The sequence below is a fragment of the Rana temporaria genome, chromosome 2 (genome assembly GCF_905171775.1).
Source record: "Rana temporaria chromosome 2, aRanTem1.1, whole genome shotgun sequence".
In the NCBI taxonomy this organism is placed as follows: domain Eukaryota; kingdom Metazoa; phylum Chordata; class Amphibia; order Anura; family Ranidae; genus Rana; species Rana temporaria.
This window is the reverse complement of record NC_053490.1, coordinates 407,880,232-407,903,771: the sequence shown is the minus strand read 5'-3', so window position 1 is coordinate 407,903,771 and position 23,540 is coordinate 407,880,232. Positions and strand designations below refer to the sequence as shown.

Genomic DNA, 23,540 nt, shown 5'->3' with positions numbered 1-23,540 from the left:
TCACCTACAATGCAGCACTGCTGCTCCTGCATTGCATGTCAAAACATCAGAATGCGAGCGATGAATAAAGCGCCTAAGACAAGCGACTACAGGGGACCGGTCACATGGAGAGGAGGAAGTTTGTGGGAGTAAGGGATAAGGTAAAAATGGCTTCAAAATGTTACCCTGTACAAAAATTTGCATTCAACCGTGGCAGTATTGGGGTGCCCCACTGCAAGGGTAGTTTTTATTTCCTAGAGTTCAGCTTTAACCATGTATCATCTTTCAGAGAGTGCTATCCTTTAGAGATTAAACCTAAGTACATGTAGCATCTTAAAGATCTGCAAATTAATATTCTGAAGCCAACTTCTTGATTGTAGAGTACATGTTGTACAGACAGATGGGGGAGATTTCCTTGCGGGTAATTTCATATCCAGGTAGATTAGGATCATTCAGGGGAGTTGTGACACATGCTAGTTATCCTCATATTTGTTATATAGCAAATCGAATTTAATAGCTATCTGTTAAATGGACATCTGTAAACCTACAAAATCAAACAACGAGCCTCTATCTATTGTTGCCAAAAGCTTACAATCAAGTTCTCATTTTTATCCAATGGAAAGGTGAAAAGAACTAATTTGTTGCTATTAGCTATGAAGCAATTCTTTGCTCAAATATGTGTTTTTGAGATAGAAAAGACAGGTTTCAGACATCTATAAGGTTCCAGTAATTTGCCCACTTCGAGAAATAATATAGGATCACGGGCCTAGGGATTTTCGATTTAGCTTTCTGTATCTGCTATTATACATTAAAAGCATTACCTTCTCTTAGGCTTAATGCTGCAAATTATAGGCTTAAATCAGGAAGGACATTAACAACCCTCTAACATATCTTGCTATATTTCATACATTAGTGCTTCTGTGAAAGTGTACTAGAGTCTGACATTTGAGTTACTTTATGTTCTTCAAAACTATTTATGGATGCCTATTAGTGGTGCAGATGAAAAACCCAGTTGACAATGAGTGCATCTTTTGGAGTTTACTTTTGTGAACTCCAGTGATTATTATTATTATTATTTGTCAGGTTTCAGTTACTCCCTGTTGGGGAGATTGCCTTTCACTTACTTTATTTTACTGAGAAAGAAAATTAAAGAGACATCAAGCATGCTCATCATATAGTAACGTAGTTACTGAACTTCTCCCAATATATAATTGTTAGGGTGGTATACAGTAAATATGCTGTGGCATTCTTTAGCAAGAGAAGTAGTTTAAACAATTATGAAACCTTTATTTTAGCCAGCCCCAGAGCAGTTTCCACACCTTTACAATACATTTTTGTTTTATAGATGGATTTTGTGCCTTTAAACTTTTTACTTTAGTAGTCGATCCTAACAAAAAAACTGTTTTTTTTCTTGTTAGGATAGCACAAATTTGGTAGTCAATACTTATATCTTCTGTTTCATACTTTTAAGTTGAAGGGGTTGTAAAGGTTTGTCTCTTATTTTCTAAATAGGTTCCTTTAAGCTAGTGCATTGTTGGTTCACTAAATGTTTTTTTTCTTTGTTTGAATTTCCTGTTTCTCCTCAGTAAGCTTTACACCATCATCCGAGCAGTGGAAAGTCATTTAGAACAGCTTACTGAACACCTTAGTGAGGTGAAACAGGAAGTAAGAAATACAGACAAAGAAAACAAAAAAAAACATTTAGAAGGTAAATTGAAGGAAACGGTACCGTATTTATTGGGGTATAGCGCGCTCCCGCGTATAGCGCGCACCCCTAAATTTGCCCAGAAATTCCTGTGAAAAAAAGATTTTTGTACTTACAGTTTGGTGTCTTGCACGGCGTCCATTGGCGGCCTCGTCGCGTCCGGCGTCCGTCTGCGGCTTCGGGTGTCCTCTTCGTCGGGTCCGGCGTCCTTCTGCGGCGTCCTCGCTCGTTTCCCACTTTCCCGCACCAAATTTGAATACTGCGCCGGCATTTACCGAGCGCAGTACACTCGCGTATAGTCGGCAATGCCCGCGCTGACGTCCTGGACATACAGGACATGAGCGCGAGTGTAGCCGAGACTGCCCGACTATACACAAGTGTACTGCGCTCGGTATATGTTGGCGCAGTATTCAAACTCGGCGCGGGAAAGCGAGTATCGGCATATATCGCGCACCCACGATTTTGCCCTGATTTTCAGGGCAAAATAGTGTGTGGTATACGCCGATAAATATGGTAAGTGAACCAACAATGCACTAGCTTAAAGGAACCTATTTATAAAATATAATACAAACCTTTACAACCCCTTTAAAAGATAAAAAATAAGAAAACTGTAAGCCAACTATTTGCAGTGACATGCAGTAAAGCCCAAACACTGCAAACATGCTATACGTGCATTAGACAGTGTCATTCTTTTTAAAAGGTACTTTGCAGCAAGACCTATTTTTTCATGTGTTGAATAGCTGCCTAATGCAGCATGTTGAAAATTGTCTCAATGCACAAAAACCAATGTGCTGCAGTTCAATGGGAAGAGGCCTGAATGGGGCCCAGTTTTTCCAAGACAACTTTTCAGTAATTAGAAGAGCCCTGGATATTTAACCCAAAATATGTGGCAACGTTTTGACTACAAGAATTCCATATATGTGCAGTTTTAATGTAACACAGCATTGTAAAACTTAAAGTTCAGCATGAGAGTTTTTTTTTTTAGCTTTAAACATTACATTATGATATATGTAGGGAAAAAAATAAATCAATTTTGAATAAAGTACTATTGTAAGAGAAGGTACAATTAAACTGGCCCTGCTTGGACATGAATTAGTTCAGTGTTGCTATTCATGCAATGGTTCATATGCTTTTCAGAAGTATCTGATAGCAGTAGTGTACCTAGCTCTACCAGAGAGAAAATATTTTACTTGTTACCCACTGGAGCTAGGTATTCAGCTGCACCTATTGCAGGGAGCTGCTGGCTGGAATTTTATTAGACAAGCTACAGAGGCCTAAATAATTATTGGTTTACTAATTTTAAAGTCTAGATATTAATGTTTACAGTTAAATGATCCTACCTAATCAGATGTTTCCCTGTTTTCCAGAAATAAGAAGCCCAATGTCATATCAACAGATGACTTGTAATATGTTTATGTATAATCCAATATTAGGAACAAAATAACACATAAATAATTCAACATGTTCATTCACACTTGCAATAAAGAGCACTTTCATGAAATTCATGGCTTTAACCTTAAGGCATTCTAAAAAAAAATTCTGTCCCTAGGAAAAAAATCTAAAAATTTAAATTCATAATTAATCTTGCATAAGCCTCCCTATTTTTATAGTAAGGTCCGCATTTTATTAAATATTTAGTTAAAAATAACAGTTCTGGAATTTGCCAGCAGATTAATGAAAGAAGCTAACCTTGATAAGGTATTAGAAAGGTGTCATAAATCAACAGATGTCTTATATTTAGAAAGCTGTCCCCTTTCATTTGGTTTCACAGACATCATAACATTAGCATGCAGATGAACCAAACATTTAAGCTATAAAAATGTTATTTTAAATAAAGATATAGTTTTATCCTAAAGGCAGTTACCTAAATCAGTAACTTAAGAGTAGAATTCTTTAGTCGTAAAGAACAGTATAATTTAAAAATAAGGCAAAATGTATTAAAATCTTAACCCAAAACCAAAAAATTGTATATTGCAGCTTGCAAGTTCCTCTCTGTGGGGCTGCTTTAGCTTTTTTCTTCAGGCTTAGAACATCTTCAGCAAATGCAGAAATTGGTTTTGCCAGAGTGCAATGTCCTTGCTACTTTCTGTGAGATGAACTGGAAGCATAAACAAATTATATTTTACCTTTATAAATTACTAACTCCCTCTATTCCCCATTAAAAGGGAGACATGCGTAGTCCAGCCTGAGTCCAACCATGGCTCCCTCCATAAATATAGTGGAGGAGTGAGTTATTTCAGGATCATAACATGGAAATAAAGGAAAAAAGGCAAGAAAAAATAAAACAAATACATCCTCCACATCTAAAGATGGGTAGGCTGCAATATAATACAGTACAGTACATTTGTATTTTGTGGCTTAGATACACTTTGAGAAAACCTATGCTTCTCCCATGCACGACAAAGCAACTTATTTGCTTTTCTTACCTCCATCACTATATGGTGTGGAGGAGCATGTGACTCACGTCCCTTCCTTTTATGTAACCGTACTAATGTCTTGTGACTGGACCAGCCCTGTTACACAAGGGCAGGAGCTTACCCAATGCTTTCTTTTCTTGCTTTTGGTGGTTGGCGGGACCAGTGGAGAACCAAAGGAAATTCTACTTAGAAATATTGTATTAAAATGCACCTATTGTTTTGCCCCACATAGATAAAGCTAAGGTTTGCTACAACAGTACTTAGCTTAAGCATCCTAAACCCCAACAAATCAAGTCTATAAAATGAGAAACAATACAAAATAGAAACAATGATGCTATATATAAGTGAATTTATCATGTTGAAAAGTAAATTCAACTGTTATACATCAGGTCACATGACAACTGCTGAACTGTGCACCAGTTAAAGCGGTTGTAAACCGCATAAACTTTTTTTTTTTTCCCCCAAACCTGCAATGCAAAAGGCATAATAGGCTAGTATGCACCGCATACTAGCCTATTATGAAATACTTACCTCGGAACGAGGTGTGTACCACTTACCTGGTCCACGCCGAGCAGGATGTCATCTTGCTCCGGCGTGTCTTCCGGGTATCGCCGCTCCAGCGCTGTGATTGGCTGGAGCGGCGATGACGTCACTCCCGCGCGTGCGCGCGGGAGATTTAAAATCGGCAGGGTCCGGCGATGCCGGTCCTTCAGCCGTGGAGTCCCCCCTGCGCATGCGCCGCCCGCATTGCGGGGGTAATATCTCCTAAACCGTGCAGGTTTAGGAGATATTCTCCTTACCTACAGGTAAGCCTTGTTGTAGGCTTACCTGTAGGTAAAAGTCCAAATAGTGGGTTTACAACCACTTTAAGGTGCTTCAATGCATTCTCCTGATTTCATGCTAAACTTGCTTTTGAAGAAAATATACCAATCTTGCATCCACATACATTTTTATTTGAATTGCCTTCTACTTCAACATACAAAATTGAAAAGCAAAGTAGGTTTTAGGAAAGTTTTACTTTTTAAAACTAAAAGAGCAAACATTTCCTCGCTGTATGAGACCTGGACACTGTTGGATTGCTTTACTAAATTGGAGAGCTCAAAATCTGGTGCAGGTCTGCATAGAAACCAATCAGCTTCCATGTTTTTTTGTTGAAGCTTTATTGAACAAGCTAATGTTAGAAGTTGATTGACTACTATGCACAGCTGCACCAGATGTTTCCCTCTCTTCAGTTTTAGTTAATCAACCCCACTGTGACATGGCTTTGTTGATCAACAGTCAAATGTAATATGCATACATATTCACCTTAAGCCTGGCTTCTCAAGCATTTGCCTAGGCAAGGGTGACATCACTGAGCTTACAACATCTTCAAAAATGTGAATACTAAATCTTGAAAAAATGTGTGTTGCTGGATCTTTTTATTTCCAAGACATGGGATTCTCAGCTCTCCAAAGATCCCACAATGAGGCCCAGTGAGATCTCAGCAGCACACACATTATTGGTTCAAACGCTAAGGTGTAGAGTGAGTATTGTTTCCTTGCAATGTGGTATTTTAATGCAAGATGCACTTTAAATGAGGAACTGTATATCATTTCCACTGAAACCAGCCAGGCTTGGATTATTATTATTATTACCTAAAGGAGAAGTCCAGCTTGAGCTTGATTGGCTGGACTTCTCCTATGGGTCACAGAAGTGCAATTTGTTTTGTACTGTGACCCGTTTTCAGCAGAGAGCGAAGTCCTCGCTCTCTGCTGACATCACAGGATTCAGTCCAGGCACCGTGTCATCATGACAATGAAGTCTTGATCTGCCGAGTGCCTGAACTGATAGTCATCTCAGCCTCTCAGTGAGCCTCTGAGAGGCTGAGATGGCCGCTCCATGCCCCTCCACAGCTAAGCACACCAGTGTGTGTGGAGGAGCAGAGAGAAGAGCTGCTAAATGACAGTCAACAGCTCTCCTCTTGGGGATCCGTGAGAACTGAGCCATCGGCAGTGCTCGTTGGCTCGGTTCTCAGTGTAGAGGCAGCGGGGACAGATGCAGCATTAGACCGATGCTGCATCCAACTAGGTAAGTATAAATAGAACAAAAAAAGCCATACTTATCTTTTAATAAGAATTATAATAATATAATAAGTAGACCATTTCCTTTTTTGTCTAAATCACACTTGTAGAAAACAAAGGTAGAGAAAAAGGAAAATGCTCATTATCCAGTTATACCATTCCATATAGAACATTTTACTACTGTCTCATTGTGCTCTTTTAATGTGTATTGTTAATATACTGTAAGTTCTAACCTGTAGGCATCTACGTTATCTGCATTACCATATTCTATTTCCTACAATCACACTGCAGAAGAATTTCATGCAGCTTATTTAGCTTCATTTATTGAATTTTGCTGGCCTTTCTACTGCTTTTGTGTGCCACAAATTCTTCACTGAAATTAGCAGCATCCTGATTGAACTGTGACAAAATGTTAAGTCTAAGCGGTTTTACAGAAGAAACAAAATCTTTAGGAGGGTAATTCTAAGCCATTTCAGCATATGGTAATTGGAATATTGTCAGACACCTTGACACAGCTAAAACATTAAGAGACGAGCCTCAGGGGAGTAGCAATTCATAGGATTTACTCCACGTCTGTTAGAAAAAACAAAAAACAAACTGTAACTGAAGAAATATTAAAAGAAATTGCAAATCCTAAAATGAACAGCAGGTATAGTAAATTAGCTCTGAAAATGTGGGAAAGAAAATGTGTTCTTTTTTTTTAGAAGCTAACCTGAGTTTCCGCTTAATGACTCGCATAAAAACTAAGGCTATCAGTCCCCAGAGCATTTCACTTCTAAAAATAACGGAGTTTAAATTTGCTTTTATGTCAAGAACCCAGAACCCGCTTATTTGAATAAAACATAGGAATTTAGTTTTACATTTATATTGTTTGTTTGTCTTACAGTACCTGCTGATGACCAGATGGCAGTGTTTAGCTTCTATTCTTCACTAATTCCATAGTTTTTCAGCAATTGTGTAGCTATGGCCATTTTTGTGATTTAGCAAATGTGGAATATAATTTTAGCTGCTATCTTGAGGAAAGGGTTAATAGTGTCTCAGTTATTAGCTAGGCTTTCTCTATTTAAAAAAATACTACAGCTACAGAGATTTATCACAATTCCTAAAGCAAAAATACTTACCTTTTGCAATGGGGTGCTTCTGTTTACTCTATACTCTATACTATAATCAATTCATTTGTTTTCTGGATACCACTGTCAGTGCAGAACTTCAGGTGTTGCAAGTATGAGAGCTGCAACTCTCGTATAGTGAAGGGATCCTCTTGTTTACCATCATTTTTCTCTCCCTTGTGCATTCTCAGAATCTTTAGATAAAAACATTCACAGAAAATAATACAAATTCAGTGAATAGAATAAGGTTTTCTGTAAATGGACAAGGGGAGAGGAAAGGGAGGGCAAATGACAGGTGCTTCACTGTCACAGCTGAAGCTCTCATACCCACAGTGCCAAACGTTTTGTGTTAATGTCTTCAGAAAATGTTTGAAAAAATTATAAGCACTGTGATATCAATATTTTTGCCATATACAAAAAGCACCAGAGCTAAAGAGAGAAATGAAGATGCGTACACTGCACAGCTGCATTACAAGATATGGTTGAGAGTCACAGTCAGATGGGATATGCCTCTACTTAAAGTGGAGTTCCACCCATAAATATAACATTACATCAGTAGTTTTAAAAAAATGTCATTAGTCCTTTACGAATTTTTTTTATTTTTTTAGATGCCTTCAAAGTGTTGTTGCTAGGCAGAATAGTTAATCTTCCCACTTCCTGCACCTAGGTGCTTAATGCTTCCTAACCTACACCGCACAGACTCCTGGGAATGTAGTGGGTGTAACTTTCCAGGAGTCTGTACACTCCCCAGTCTCAAAGAATCATGTGACTTGACTGAAACCTGATCTGACACTGCTTGTGCAGCACTGAGCATGTGCGAGATCTGCAAGGCTGAAATCCAGGAAGTCATACAGTCTGGCTTCATGATGCCCACACTTAAGATGGCCCCAGTCAATTTCTACTTTATAAAGTGTCTAAATGCTGTAACAACCTAACAAAACGGACCTTAGTTTACAGACTAACTTTACTAGAATACATTAAGTTTGTGTATTACAGGGGTATTTATATTTAAGAAGTGAAATTGTGGCCGGAACTCCGCTTTAACAAAGGCTCCATCTCCATTTCTCTCTTCAGCTCTGGTGCTTTTTGTATGTGGCAAAAATATTGATAATTCAACATTGATATTATTTTCTGGACATTTCATTGCACCGTCACCATATTACCCCTGCATCCAGTGATTCTATGCACTGCATGTGATTAAGGTTTTGAAGTAACTGCTGAGACTTATCGGTCTTTCAATTGCCCTGGCCCCTTTTGGGGTTCTTCGACTTGAGATTGGGGCCTTTTTTTTGTAGCCTTGGCCCTCCTTGCTTGTCGGCACACCAACAGCGGTCCATCCCTTCTCTGCTCTTGAGCTATGACTTCCACTTGTTGAATCATTAGCACATAGGATTAACCTAGAAAAATCTGGAATTGTATTGTATTGTATTGAATTGTATTGTCCCTGAAGAAGACCTTCACTATTTTTGTTGAAACGCATTTGATATCTTCTGTTCTATTACCATGGACCGTTATTTCATTATTATTGTCCAGTTATTCACTGGTTTGATCCAATGCTGTCATACTTGCTATGTGTTTGCTTTTATTAGATTTCCTCTGTCCTATCATCATGGACAGTCAATTTATAGGTCATTCACTGGTTTGATTCAATGTTGCCTTACCTGGCAGGGGAGACGCCATGATCATGAAGGTGGTTCTCCCAGGGCGAGGCTCGGCCATTGCACTTTGGCCGTGCTGATCGTGGTGTCTTCCCTGTCGCTTCTCGACCTTTTGGCTAGGATCAGGTGTAGTATCTGTTCTTATCAGTTGTCAGCGGAGCGCTGAAGCACCTCCTACATGGGGAGGGTGGATGCAATCCAATGACGTTATTGCACCTGGAAGGATGGTTTCAGCAGGGACTACGCTGTGCTGCCAGACAGTTACTGGGGGCCGGCCCATGGTTGAGTCTGAGCCATCTGGAAGGGTGCTCCTGGTAAGGATGGGTGCTGCGCTTGGTCTTGGTCTTTTTGCCGAGTTCTAGTCTGGCCTTCTGGCTGGCTGGTGTAAGTGCTATCTCTGTCAGCGATCCGGTTGGAGGAGCTGGTAATGCCCTGTGGTGGACGGGGTAGGACCATGCAAATCTGCCGGGTTGCTGGCAGGGGTGGAGGGCTGCACTGACCGGTCTGGGGGTCGGATATGGAACGAAAAGCCTATGGTGCATGTGCCCCTGGAGTGGCAGTCCAGGGGTATCTGAAGATCACTGTGTGTGAGGGACACATTGATTTAAGATACCACGGTCACTGCACCAGATATACACTTTTTTTAGCACCTGCCTCCTGGGCCGGGCCTTTCGGCTAGGACTGGAGGAATTTTTTATTCCTGGCCGAAGGGCCTGGTCATTGTTAATCACAATAACCACTTCTTTCACTATCCTCTTCACTATCCCTTTCCCCCACTTTCTTTTATTTAAGCCTATGTTTGTCACGTTTTTGTCTTATTTTTGTTTGTGCACGTTTTGTTCACTGTGAGATTATTAGGGTGCCGGTCCTCGGGCCAGCCCTGAACGTCTTGGGAGTGGGTGGACATGGTCTTCTGGCTTAGTTCACTTGCTCTCATGGGGTCTCCCTTCGGGGGAGCCCCACCTAGTACTGGGAGGGTTCTGTTTCGGCAGTCCCTCCGAGGAATTTGGGTCCGTGTCGGCTTCGCTTGCTCGGACCACAGTACCTCAGTCCCCGTCTGGAGCCTAATGCCCCGGGGGATCAGGGTTTGGGTCCCTCTTCACAGGAGGACCATTTGACGTTGCACCCGTCTGCACGTTTTTGTGAACACTCTTTATGTGTGTGCACATTTTTTCTGCACCGGGTGGAGTTTTTGGGTGTGTTCACACGCCATAGGCTTTTCACTTTTTTTTTATATATTTAAGCTACAGGAGTCACTGACAGGACCTACAACTCTGTGTGTCAGTGCGTTTCCACTAAAAACATACAATTGTAGCTCTAACCGCAGGAGCGGCCCACTAGAAATAACATGGGTGTTCATTACCTGTCCAGTTTTTAGTCTCAGAAGCACACCTAACAATTCAGGCTCAATCTATGGGTCTTTTTACCTTTCATTACAAATCTTTAGAAAAATGCAGGAAGGAGGGTTGAGGGTGCAGTATATCCAAAGGCACTCACAGATCTTGGAGGGCAGCATTCTTATTGTTTCCCAGCTGTAATAGACCTTATGGTAGGAGCCTGAAAAATAATGATGACTATAGAGAGGGCAGCCAGTATATCTGAGACCCAATAAAAGCAGTCACTATCAGAAGAAAACTGAAGCTTCAGGCAAAATACACCCACCTCTCCAGTCAAGATTACACAGGTGAATTGCCTTCAGGCAAACCATTTTTAGACCGTCAGCCTATAGCAAATGTTGAACCTTAGAAGAAGAAATTACACAGGCCCCCTGCCAGGAGAGAAGCCTCAGAGAAGAGAGATCTGAGCAGATCTTCCCAAATATTTATCTTCTCCCCAGTCATGCCTTCTGGGTAGGCCTCCCAAGCATTGACTAGGGTCAGATAACTATCCATAACCCAGTGATTGATACCCCCATGCTATTTCTGGAATATTCTTCCAGAAGCAGACAGGAGCAATCAGCCACCATGTTTAGTGAACCTGAAACATGAATTGCAGTTCAATTAGCCACAGAAAAGCTATATACTAAATGTAACGAGCCCAGGGCAATCTAAAAAGTTTGTGTGTGTGTGTGTGTGTGTATATATATTTTTATGATGGAGTGCTGTTGCACTAGTGTATGGTAGACTAGTACTATGGGAAACAGAAGTTCCCAGCAACTGCGGCAGCTGCTGATTCACAAGATGCTTGGAAATTATTTTACCTTGTTTGTTATTATTGTGAGAATATTTTATATAACTTTGTATGTTTTCTCATAGGTGCCATCTGCATTTCTTAAAACATCAGTTACTAAGATAACAGCCACCTGGAATTTGCATTGTTTTTAGTCAGAGCTTAAAAAAAAAACTTGAGTAAAAGCAAACTAGATTTATTTACATCAAGTTACCGTATTCATTGGCATATACCACACACGTTTCCCCCCTGAAAATAGGAGGGAAATCACGGGTGCGTGTAATACACAGATAGCGTACCTCGGAGGAGAAGGAGGGGGACGAGCGTCGCCGGAATCATCGAGCCAGCATGTCCTGTTTACTTGGCTCTGACATCACACACACATCCCTCCTCTGCCACCGGCATTGGACCAGTGTTATGTCAATCACAATAGCTGGTCCAATGGCAATGGCGGAGGCGGGACTGTGTATGTGACTGCCGACTGAGAGCCGAGTACTGTAAACAGAAGATGACAGCTCGGTGATTTCGGCGGCACTCATCCCCCTCCTGATTTCCTGCACTGCATGAGAGGTAGTAAGGCTACAGATAGGCATCAGGCTGCATTGGAAGGGGGTAGATCAGGCTGCAAATGGGCACAGAGGATGCATTGAAGCTGCAGATGGGCATCAGGCTGCATTGGATGGGCACAGATCAGGCTGCAGATGGGCACAGAGGCTGCATTGAGGCTGCATTGGATGGGTGCAGATTAGGCTGCAGATGGGCACATAGGCTGCATTGAGGCTGCAGATGGGCATCAGGCTGCATTGGATGGCCGCATATGGGCATCAGGCTGCATTGAGTCTGCAGATGGACACTAATCAGGCTGCATCGATTGGCACTGACTATTATTTTGCTTCAAAGTGGTGTATTTGAAAAAAAACTTTTTTTTCCTGAAACTTTCCTCCTAAGTTGGGGTGCGTGTTATACGATAAATACGGTAATCACTTTCACAAACATATCAAAGCACAAACCAAGTGTGCTAGCCAGTGAATGTTTGGTACATTGATACATCAAACGAGTGTCATTGTCAGGGGTCAGTCCCGGAGACTAGTAGGTATAGCAATAGAAAATCTCCCACTGACCAGCAGTATAAATACACAAGCAGGTTATCCTGGTGGATGATGTGGGCTCTCTAAAGCAGGGCGTCTAAGCACTAACTGGTGTTCACCAATTGTAGGTTGTTGTTTTTTTTTTTTTTTTTTAACTGGATGGACTAGTGTCTTTTTTTTAACCAGATTAACTATGTAATGTAAGAAGGCACAACATTGACTATTCCACATCATATACCCCTTCCTATAATTAGTATATACAGTATGTTAAAATCATTACAAAATTGCAAACACTAAGCCAGAAAAAGGATCAAGTCTTTTAACCCCCCTGGCGGTATTCCCGAGTCTGGCTCGGGGTGGAATTTCAGAACCAAGAGCGGTAACCCCGAGCCAGACTCAGGATCGCCTCGCAGCATCCACAGGCAGGGTTTACTTACCTTGTCCCTGGATCCTGCGATGCCTCTCCGCTGTGTGATTGAGCGGCGTCCTCGCTCGATTCGCACAGTGCCTGTTTGCCGCCGAGCTCCGTCCCCTGCGACATTACGACGCACGGGGCGGAGAAAGGCGCCAAATTCAAAAAAATGAATAAACACAATACATACAGTATACTGTAATCTTACAGATTACAGAACTGTATGTAAAAAATACACACACCCTTTGTCCCTAGTGGTCTGCCCAGTGTCCTACATGTACTTTTATATAATAAAAACTGTTCTTTCTGCCTGGAAACTGTAGATTGTCCATAGCAACCAAAAAGTGTCCCTTTATGTCAAAAGTGGTTTCAGACCAGCTAGAAAACAGTGATAATAAATTATAATCACTTGCAGAATTGAGCGATAGCGATTTGTGGGGAAATTCGTCATAAAAAAAAAAGTAATGACAGCGACAATTCTGCAACTGAGCAAATTTCAGTGTTTTTGATTTGATTAAATGATTGAATCATTTTTATTATAATTATATTATTATTTGTTATAATTATTTATAGTTATTTATTATATTATAATTTATGATTTTGTTTTTCAAACTTTATCATACCCGAGATGTCTACCAAACTCTTGTTTGGATAGATTTAAGTCAGTTATTCCGAAGAATTACAGGCCTACAATGTAAAGCGCCAAATTTCCTTGCAAAATAATGGTACCGCTTTCAGCACCTAAAATCTGAAAATCATACCACCAGGGGGGTTAACACACAAATACAGTTATCAGTATCAAAATGTATGTCTGCCACCAAAATCCTAAATTTGCATAATCCCCCTGCATTTATTTGCAACAAATCCTACTTTCATCCTATCATACCATTAGCCCTAACCTTAAACCAGATTCTCAAACACAAGCCTTGTACGCACGACCGGTTTTCCTGGCAGGAAAACTGCCAGGAGAGCATTTGGCCGGGAATCCCGGCCATGTGTATGCTCCCTAGCAGTTTTCCTGTCAGGAAAACACCCGGGAATCCCGATTGGAAAAAAGAGAACTCTGCTCTCTATTTTCTCGTCAGGTTTTCCCGGTCGTCTGTATTCTTACCTGTGCGAAGGGAAACCTGCGCATGCTCGATAAGCTTTCGACGCATGCGCGGTAGCATACAAGGCATAGTGTGGGGTGTAGCAAGATGGCGGCGACGGCATCGAATGTGACGAGCTCTGACTCATCGTAGTTGATGACGTCACCGCATTCTTGCCATTCAAAAGAACGGCGGTTCGTTTGAATGGCCGTCTGTATGCACGGCTTTGCAAAAAGCTTGCCAGGAATCCTGTCAGGAAAACCAAAGTTTTTTCCTGATGGGGTTCCCGGTCGTGTGTACAGGGCTTAACATGAGAAACTGGCAGTCAACTGTCAGACTTCTCTAAACTGGCCTCTAACACAGTGTGAACACCCTTGCTTTTCTCTAAGAGCAATTGATTTTGTATATGATCTTAAAAAGAGGAAGTGTGTAAGGCCTCGTAAAAGAAACATAATTTTCCTCGACGAGTTACTTGTCAGGCTTGTCAAGAATCTTGTCAAGCTTTCTTTGCGTATACACTGTCAAGACAAAATCTCGTCGTTCTCAAACGCGGTGACGTACAACACGTATGTCGGCACTATAAAGTGGAAGTTTGATTCCACTGGCGCCACTCTTGGGGCTGATTTTACTAATCTCATGTTACTGCGCGTTAAGGAAAAGTTTGGTGAGAGACGATTCGAATGTGTTTCTCGTCGTAAATCAGCCCGACGAGAAACACAACGAGGAAATTGAGACTCCCGATGAGGAAAAAGAGAAGTTATCTTTTTTTCTCATCGAGATCCACGACAGTTTTCTCGACAAAAAACATACACACGACCGTTTTCCTCAGCAAAAAAGCTCTGCCACCAAGTTTCTTGATGGATTTTGTCGAGGAAAACGGTCGTGTGTACGAGGCCTAATAGTTTTCTTTGTTGCATTTTGCTGGGTAAATGTAACATTATCTAACATTCAGTCATGATAGGAAACTAACTTTAAGAATATTTTGCTTCCTTACAACCAGGAGGAAGCTGTCATATTTAGTAATGGTAATAATATCATTGCTAAATGTTTTTTGTTTGATACTGCAGCTGAAGATTTGTTTGCACAAAATTCTCCATAGACTATACACAGTACAGAAGTCTTTCTCATTTCCCCGGCCAGTTGAATGTTCTTAACCTATAGTGTTAGGCTATTTTCTCTATTGGTGAATGTTAACTCTTATGGGTGAATGTTCTTTTGTAATTTTTCTATTAGAACTGGCTGTTAGGTGAAGTAAAAGTTGCCCGGCAACAAGGAATTATTACACACATAAGTTCTTTATAAATAGGTTCATAAGGGTAGATATAGCCCTGGTTCCAATGACTACAGTTTATCAACATCTCATTGACAGATTACATATAAATGCCTTTTTTTACATCTTAAAGAACTTATTTCCCCCACATTTTTTTAACCCCTTCTTACCTGTTATGTAGCAAAGTCCAAAATCAAACACTCACCTGCCCAGCTAATCCAGTGCTGTCCTATGGTGACCTGCTTCTCAGGAGTCCTCACTATCATCTTGGTCTTTCTTAGCCATCGTGATCCAGGCAACCTGCCCCAGAAGATGTTTGCCAGCTCCACCCACTGACCTCTGTGAGTCGCTACTCCTGCAGTCTCCTGGGATGTGTGAGTAATCGCAAGAGGTTGTGGGAACAGACCATGCCATTCTTACTTAGGTTAGAATGGTGAAAGGGGTGGGGCAAATCAGGAGATCAACCTAGGATGACAACGCTGTTCCTCCATGGATACAGTTAGTGAGTGAGTTTTTTAACTTTAGGACAGGAAGTATCTTATTGACAGGACTGCCAAGTTATAATAAAGACTTAAAACAGAAAACCAATGTTATTACCACATCTAATGACTAGTAAGCTGCATTATATTTATTTTTGTTTTAGTTTTTAATATGCTTTAATTCACATTAGTATTTGTAGACTGAGCTGAAAGAACCATCAGGTGTTCTGCTCCACTGTCGTCCATCATGCAGGAAATGGAAGAGGCTATTCTACTTATGTAGGTGAGTATTATGTGTGAAAGTGTAAAGTGCTGCATCAAAGATGAAAACATGTCCACTGCAATATTAAAAATAGTCTTTAAAATGCTTTCCTTAAGAGTGGAAGTTGTACACTTTTAAAATGCATTAATGGAGTCATGACTCCATTAATATTATGAATGATTGGTGCTGTATTGAAAGAGTATAATAGGGGAGAAAAGGTTGCTCTGAAAAATAAAATCAATAAGGCTGGAAAAGAATACATCATGCTATTATATTAACACATTTATACAACTGCTAAATTATTTTGCACTGTACATTTTCCACTGTATCTATGGAGAAGGCCATGGTGTAACACAGGCTGGATTTCAATTTATATATATATATATATATATATATATATATATATATATATATATATATATATATATATATATATATATATATATATATATATATATATATATATATATATATATATATATATATATATATAAAATATTTTTGGTTTTGGTTTTAGATACTCTTTAAACTCCCTGGCGGTATGATTCTTTCAGAAAAAAGGTGCTGAAAGCGGTACCATTATTTTGCAAGGAAATTTGGTGTTTTACATTGTAGGCCTGTAATTCTTAGGAATAAATCACTTAAATCTGACCAAACAAGAGTCTAGTAGGCATCCCGGGTATGACATTTTTTTTAAAACAAAATTATAAATTATAATATAATAAATAATTATAAATAATTATAACAAATAATAATATAATTATAATAAAAAATATTCAATAATGTAATCAACTCAAAATCACTGAAATTTGCTCAGTTGCAGAATTGTCGCTGTCATTACTTTTATTTTTTTATGACAAATCTCCCCACAAATCGCTATCGCACAATTCTGCAAGTGATTATAATTTATTATCGCTGTTTTCTAGCTGCTCTAAAACCATTTTTGACATAAAGGGACACTTTTGGTTGCTTTGGACAATCTACAGTTTGCAGGCAGAAAGAACATTTTTTATTATATACAAGTACATGTAGGACACTGGGCAGATCACTAGGGACAAGGGGGGTGTGTATTTTTTACATACAGTACTGTAATCTATAAGATTACAGTATACTGTATGTATTGTGTTTGTTTACCTTTTTGAATTTGGCGCCGTTCTCCGCTCCCGTGCATCATAACGTCGCAGGGAACGGAGATCGGCGGCACAGGAGGACACTGTGTGAATCGAGCGAGGTCCCGCTCGCTCACACAGCGCGGTGGCATTGGATCCAGGGACAAAGTAAGTAAACCAAGCCTGTGGATTCAGCGAGGCGAGCCCAAATCTAACTTGGGGTTACCGATCGTAGCCAAAAAATCTCACCCCGAGTCAGACTTGGGAACACCGCCAGGGGGGTTAATAGTCAAATTGGTTTTGAGCAATAAAGAGCAATAAAAAGGCTGAAGACATCTTTCCAGAGAAAATGCCACTTAGCATACCTTGATTGCTGATAACCAAGATCTTTGATCACATATACTTTGCTGAATGAGCCATCAGATTGAACCATTCCACTCAAAAGAGAGTTTATGATGAAATGTTTATGCTTTTGGTCATATGTTAATATAGGTATACCTGAAACCCCTATCATCTCCAGTAAATTCAGTTCCCATCCAACCCTCACTCACCCAATCAGTTTTTTAATGTATACGGTTAGCCTAAATAACAAACCTAAAAATCAGCACAATAAACTTACATTTAATATGTTATGTCCCTTGTGCAGAATCTTCTTGGTCTATGAGAAATTTTCATCATTAGTTTTCTAAATATAATAAAAGAAAGTCCACAAGGTTTACAAGTGCTTAGATGTGACTGTTTTTTTTTCTTGTTCTTGTGATCTTGCTAGAAATATACTTCCTGTCCTTGGACAAAAATGCACACTCATCATACTGTATATCCCAGGAACAGCATTGTCACTCTAAGTCTACAAAGCACCTCCTCCTCTCCACATGACTACATGTACTTCTATAGTACACAAAGATCACCAGGAAACTGCTTGAGATAATACAATAATGACAATGTGTACATGCACTGAATTTTTGTGTATTGCGGTGCATTGTTTTTTGCTTTTCTTTTTTAAAGAGATGCATTTTTTTGGTTTCACACAATTTGTTGCAATGGGATAAAATACAGAGGGGCAGATCCACAGAGCGAATATGCCGGCATATCTACTGATACGCCGGCGTACTTTCAAATTACCAGCGTTGTATCTTTAGTTTGAATCCTCAAACCAAGATACGACGGCATCTGGGTTAGATCCGGCAGGCGTACGGCTTCGTACGCCTTCGGATCTTAGATGCAATACTTCGCCGTCTGCTGGGTGGAGTTTGCGTCGTTTTCCGTGTCGGGTATGCAAATTAGCTATTTCCGTTGATCCACGAACGTACGCGCGGCCGTCGCATTCTTTTACGTCGTCTCTAGTCGGCTTTTTCCGACGTATAGTTAAAGCTGGTGTTTTGCGGCGTATAGTTAGACTTGCCATGTTAAGTATGGCCGTCGTCCCCGTGTTTAATTAGAATTTTTTATTTTTTTGCATAAGTCGTCCGTGAATCGGGATGATCGTAATTCACGTCTATGTTAAAACAAAAGGCGTCCTAGCGACGTCATTTAGCACAATGCACGGCGGGAAATTTTGGGACGGCGCATGCGCAGTTCATTCGGCGCGGGGATGCTCTTCATTTAAATGAAACACGCCCCCCTAATCGTCTATTTGAATTCCGCCGCCAGAGATAGACTACGCCGCCGTAACTTACGGTGCAAAATCTTTAAGGATTCGAACTAAAGCCAGGTAAGGTATGGCGGCGTAGCGTATCTCTGATACGCTGCGCGGGTGCAGATCTCTGTGGATCTGCCCCAGAGTTATTTCAGGGTACACCTGTGCAGTGTATTCGACAAAATATAAAACAAGTCTTGTATGTGCGTTGAAACTACATTGATCATCACAGTCCAATGCATGTGGTGTAAACAAGCCCACATTCATTGGGATATGATGATTGCTGTAGTTCAGATGCCAGTATTATCAGATTTTCTTTTTCCTTACTTAACAAGCTTAACAAAACTCAATTTAATGGACTAAAAGTGAAGTTAAATCTCCTATGTCCATCTTACAGTACATGACCTTACAACTTGATATCATATTCAGGGTGTGGCCCTAGGAGAACTGTAATACAAACTAGGCACAGTGGGATTATTTTACTACTTATTTTTAAGGGCAATACGCCCTTAAAAATCTGTCTCCATTCACTCCAGTGTGAAAGCCCAAGGGGCTTTCACACTGGAGCGGTGCGCTAGCAGGACGGTAAAAAAAGTCCTGCTAGCCGCATCTTTGGAGCGGAGAAGGAGTGGTGTGTTTACCGCTCCTCCTCCGCTGCTGCCCATTGAAATCAATGGGACCGCGCGGCTATACCGCCCACAATGCGCTGCTTCAGCAGCGCATTGTGGGCAGTTTTAACCCTTTCTCGGCCGCTAGCGGTGGTAAATGCGCCACAAATCCGCCCATAGCGTCGGCGGTAAAAATATCAGCGTTTTACCACCAACGCTATGGCCCGCACAGTGTGTAAGGGCTCTTAATCAAAAATTAAGCTTAGATCGATAGGGGTTGATGTAATTAAACTGCAAAGTCCAACATCTGGTGCAGCTCTGCACAGAAGTCAGCTTTTTTTGTTAAAGCTTATTTGAACAAGCTTAAGTTAGGCCCCTTTCACACAGGGCGGATCAGTAATGATCCACCTCCGTATTTCCGTAAGCTCAGCGGGGATCGCTCCGTATATCCCTGCTGAGCCGGCGGATGACAGGGCGGTCTCTGCACACTGTGCAGGGACCACCCTGTCTTTTCTCTGCTCTACCGTATGTCCGTGTTCATCCGATCTGCTCTGCAGACGGAAGAAAAAATAGGATCTTCTTCCGTCTGCAAAATCGGATGTTTGCGTAGGCGGACGATTACTATGCAATCACATAGGGACCAATGTATGTCCCTTTTTCATCCGCAAACGGATGGATGAAAAAGCGGACATACGGTCCGCACGTGTGAAAGGGGCCTTAGAAGCTGATTCGCTACCATGCACAGCTGCACCAGATTTTGCACTCTCCATGCTAGGATCTGGATCACCTGCTGGTGACACTGTGGTTCATTGGGCAAGTGTCAAATTTCCAGTGTTTACAAGCAGGTATCTCCTAGCAGCCAGCAGTCCCCAGTTATCAGTTTCCACCTGATACATGCTGTTGGGAGAGTATTTAGGTCCTCCCTGCTAAGTGCTTCTCACTCTAGTGTTATGCTGCTGCCAGATTGTGTTCACCATAGATCCTGCTTCTGCCCTGCATCTCCTACCCTTGTGCCTTTTAACTGCTCCCTTTGTATCTAAACCCAGTCCTGGATCCCCCATTCCATCTGTTTCCTGCATCTTCCCTGTTTATCCATTCTTACCATACAATATATATATAGTATATACAGTTAATTGTTGCTTCTGTTTGTAAGTATTCTGTCCCAGGATTTTTTGGTTCACTTATATTTTCATGTTTGGTGTGCGCTGGTGTTTGGGAGGATTTTGTTTCACTGAAAAATAAATCTCACACAGTCTGATCCCAGTTTCCGGAGTGTAGCCACACAGTTCTGACCATCTCTGCTGCTGATTCCTGACACTCCAGCTTTAGTAAATCAACCCCATAAGTTATTCTAATGAAAGATGCTAGTGGCTGTTGCATCTCTTCATTGGCAAGGAGAAATATGATACTGCGCTAACTAACTAAACAAACAAAGAATAAGTGAGCTGCAACAAAAATTGTGATATACACACAATATACATAAGAGAAGAAAAAATCAGTTGCGCTAAACCATAAGTGAATAAAAATTAAAGTGAGTAAGAAAATAGATTGATATAAATAATGTCCATAAAGTCCAATGGGCAAAAAATTGTAGTGTAAGTTCACATCACGTGAGTGAAATGTTGAATGAAAATATTAAATTCCATACACAACGTGACTAGCAAACATAGATCCTCCACCAGTGAAATGGATAAATATTTGATTATGCGCTTACCAGATGGGCAAGCAAACAAGGCTTGCAGCTGGAACCCCCAGCTAGGGTCTTTATCAGGAACTGCCACTGACACTCTAGATGGTGATCCTCCAATTGTGTGGATAAGATGAAAATCCAAGGTACATGAAAGAAATATCATATAGTGTCGTACCGCAAATAAATCAAATTGTAGTAGCACACCAAGGAAAAGCCACCACCGATAGGTATCACCAAATAAGGGGGACTCTTACCAGACACATAAAAACAAACAGCTTGTGGCCAAACCCAGCCAGGGCCTTTAAAGAGATTGCCTCCAATTCACCAGCCAAAGCATCGGAAACTCTCACAAGCAGCCACAGCGATGTATATCACCAAAAGAAAAATGAATCCACATAGTGATGTACCGTAGATAATAAAAAAATTTATAAAACGATTGCACTTACATGGAAAACAGTCAATTTCAGCATAAAAAATCGAGCCGGCCGGCTACTACGAACGCCCGTCCTCCGGGACCAAGACGCAGCACGTCAAAGTGTCTCCTCCGGGACCAAGACGCTTTGACGTGCTGCGTCTTGGTCCCGGAGGACGGGCGTTCGTAGTAGCCGGCCGGCTCGATTTTTTATGCTGAAATTGACTGTTTTCCATGTAAGTGCAATCGTTTTATTACATTTTTTATTATCTACGGTACATCACTATGTGGATTCATTTTTCTTTTGGTGATATACATCGCTGTGGCTGCTTGTGAGAGTTTCCGATGCTTTGGCTGGTGAATTGGAGGCAATCTCTTTAAAGGCCCTGGCTGGGTTTGGCCACAAGCTGTTTGTTTTTATGTGTCTGGTAAGAGTCCCCCTTATTTGGTGATACCTATCAGTGGTGGCTTTTCCTTGGTGTGCTACTATAATTCGATTTAATTGCGGTACGACACTATATGATATTTCTTTCATGTACCTTGGATTTTCATCTTATCCACACAATTGGAGGATCACCATCTAGAGTGTCAGTGGCATCTCTTCATTGCTGATTGAATGTACTGTAAACATCAAACCTTTCATAAACCTGGGAGAATATTAGTAATCACAATTAGCTTAACTAACAAATACAAGTCAATATCATTATTTAGCCCAAATGAGTATAAAACATTTTATTTGTGTATTTAGAAGAACCCCTTCTTTTTTAATAACAATCCCCAATTTCCTGTGTGTTTTAATTTTTGAACTAAGTCACTCTCCATACATTTTAATTGGGACACCGTGTTTGATTTTTCTATAAAATGTCTTGCCAGAGGCTGATCCATCCGATTATTTTTAATAGCATACTTATGTCTAGCAATCAACTATTTCACTTTCTGATTTGTTTCACCAATATAACAAAGTCTGCAAGTACACTTTATCATATAAATGACATAAGTGCTAAGACAAGTATAGTAATTCCTAATTGACGTGGAATATCTTTCATAGGGATGAAGTCCCCTCTTTGTTCATATTTAAACAATTAATACAAAATGGGGATGAAAAATTTCTGCCTAAAAACGTGAAGTAAGTTGTAGCCTTGGCTACACACACTCAGCCCGCACAAACCAGTAATGCACTTTGGGGGGGATTTACTAAAACTGGTGTATGCAGAATCTGGTGCAGCTCTGCATAGTAACCAATCATCTTCTAGGTTTTAGAAAGAAACCTATTTTTTTTTTTAGAAAGATGTATTTGTGTGAACAAAATGATAAAAATGTAGTTTGCGTACAGTGTTGCATGACAAAGTGCGACAGTGCTGAAAATTGAAAATTGTCCTGAAGTGGTTAATATCAGCAAACATTTTATTACGAATGGAATGATACTTTGATGCAAATGTCATTTCTACTTTTTTTTTACTTTGAGAAATAAAAGGCTCTTTAACTGCCATACATTCTTTCTGTACGTCTTGTTGAGGAAAATCACATTTGGTCAGTTTGTTTACTATCTCCTGCAGTCTTTTTTCATGTATCAACTCATCACTAATAATCCATGATGCATGTAAATGAGATCTACTGTAGGTAGTTTTAAAAACTGCCAATAGATGAAAAATTTTAAATTTCAACAAGTGAGTGTGATCTGCAAGGGGTTTACCCACTTAAATACCAGGCACTCCCTCCTTCTCTGGCCAATTTTCAGCTTTCAGTGCTGTCACACTTTGAATGACAATTGTGCGGTCATGCAACTCTGTACCCAAACTAAATTTTTATCATTTTTTTTCCTTTTTTTTCCTTTCAAACAAATAAAATTTGCCTAAAATTCATAACAAAAACAGAGATATTTATAGTACCTCTAAGACCCGTTTCACACCGAGGTGCTTTTCATGTGATTTCTTGCTAAAAAAAGCACCTGCAAAGCTCCTGAAAGCTGCTTCCCATTAATATCAATGTATGCTTTCACACTGGGGCTCTGGCAGGGCAGTGAAAAAAGTCCCGCAAGCAACATCTTTCAGACATGTTTGTAGCGTTTAAACCGACTCAAAAATGCCTCAGAAATACCCCCCAAAAATACCCCTCGCTATTGAAATGAATGGGAAGCACGTCAAAAGCGCACAAAAAGTGCTTCAAAAGCACCGCAAAATTGTTCTTTTGAGTCACATGACGTGCAACGTTTTATGGGCAGTTTTCAAGCACCTCAGTGTGAAAGGGGTCTTAGTATATCTTAATTCAGGTATTTATACAACAAACTAAGGGCCAGATTCACGTAGAGCGGGCGCAGCGTAACGTAACCGGTTTACATTACACCGCCGCAATTTTTTCGATTTAGTGCCCGATCCACAAAGCACTTACC

The 23,540-nt window shown here is 40.5% G+C and overlaps 1 protein-coding gene and 1 pseudogene across 2 annotated transcripts in view; both read left to right on the top strand.

Moving 5' to 3' along the window:
- Window positions 1–23,540, top strand: part of LOC120927460 (steryl-sulfatase-like) — a 298,126-nt gene that overhangs the window by 254,529 nt on the left and 20,057 nt on the right. The gene's annotated exons all lie outside the window — the stretch shown is intronic.
- On the top strand, window positions 8,924–9,100 carry LOC120929847 (annotated as a pseudogene).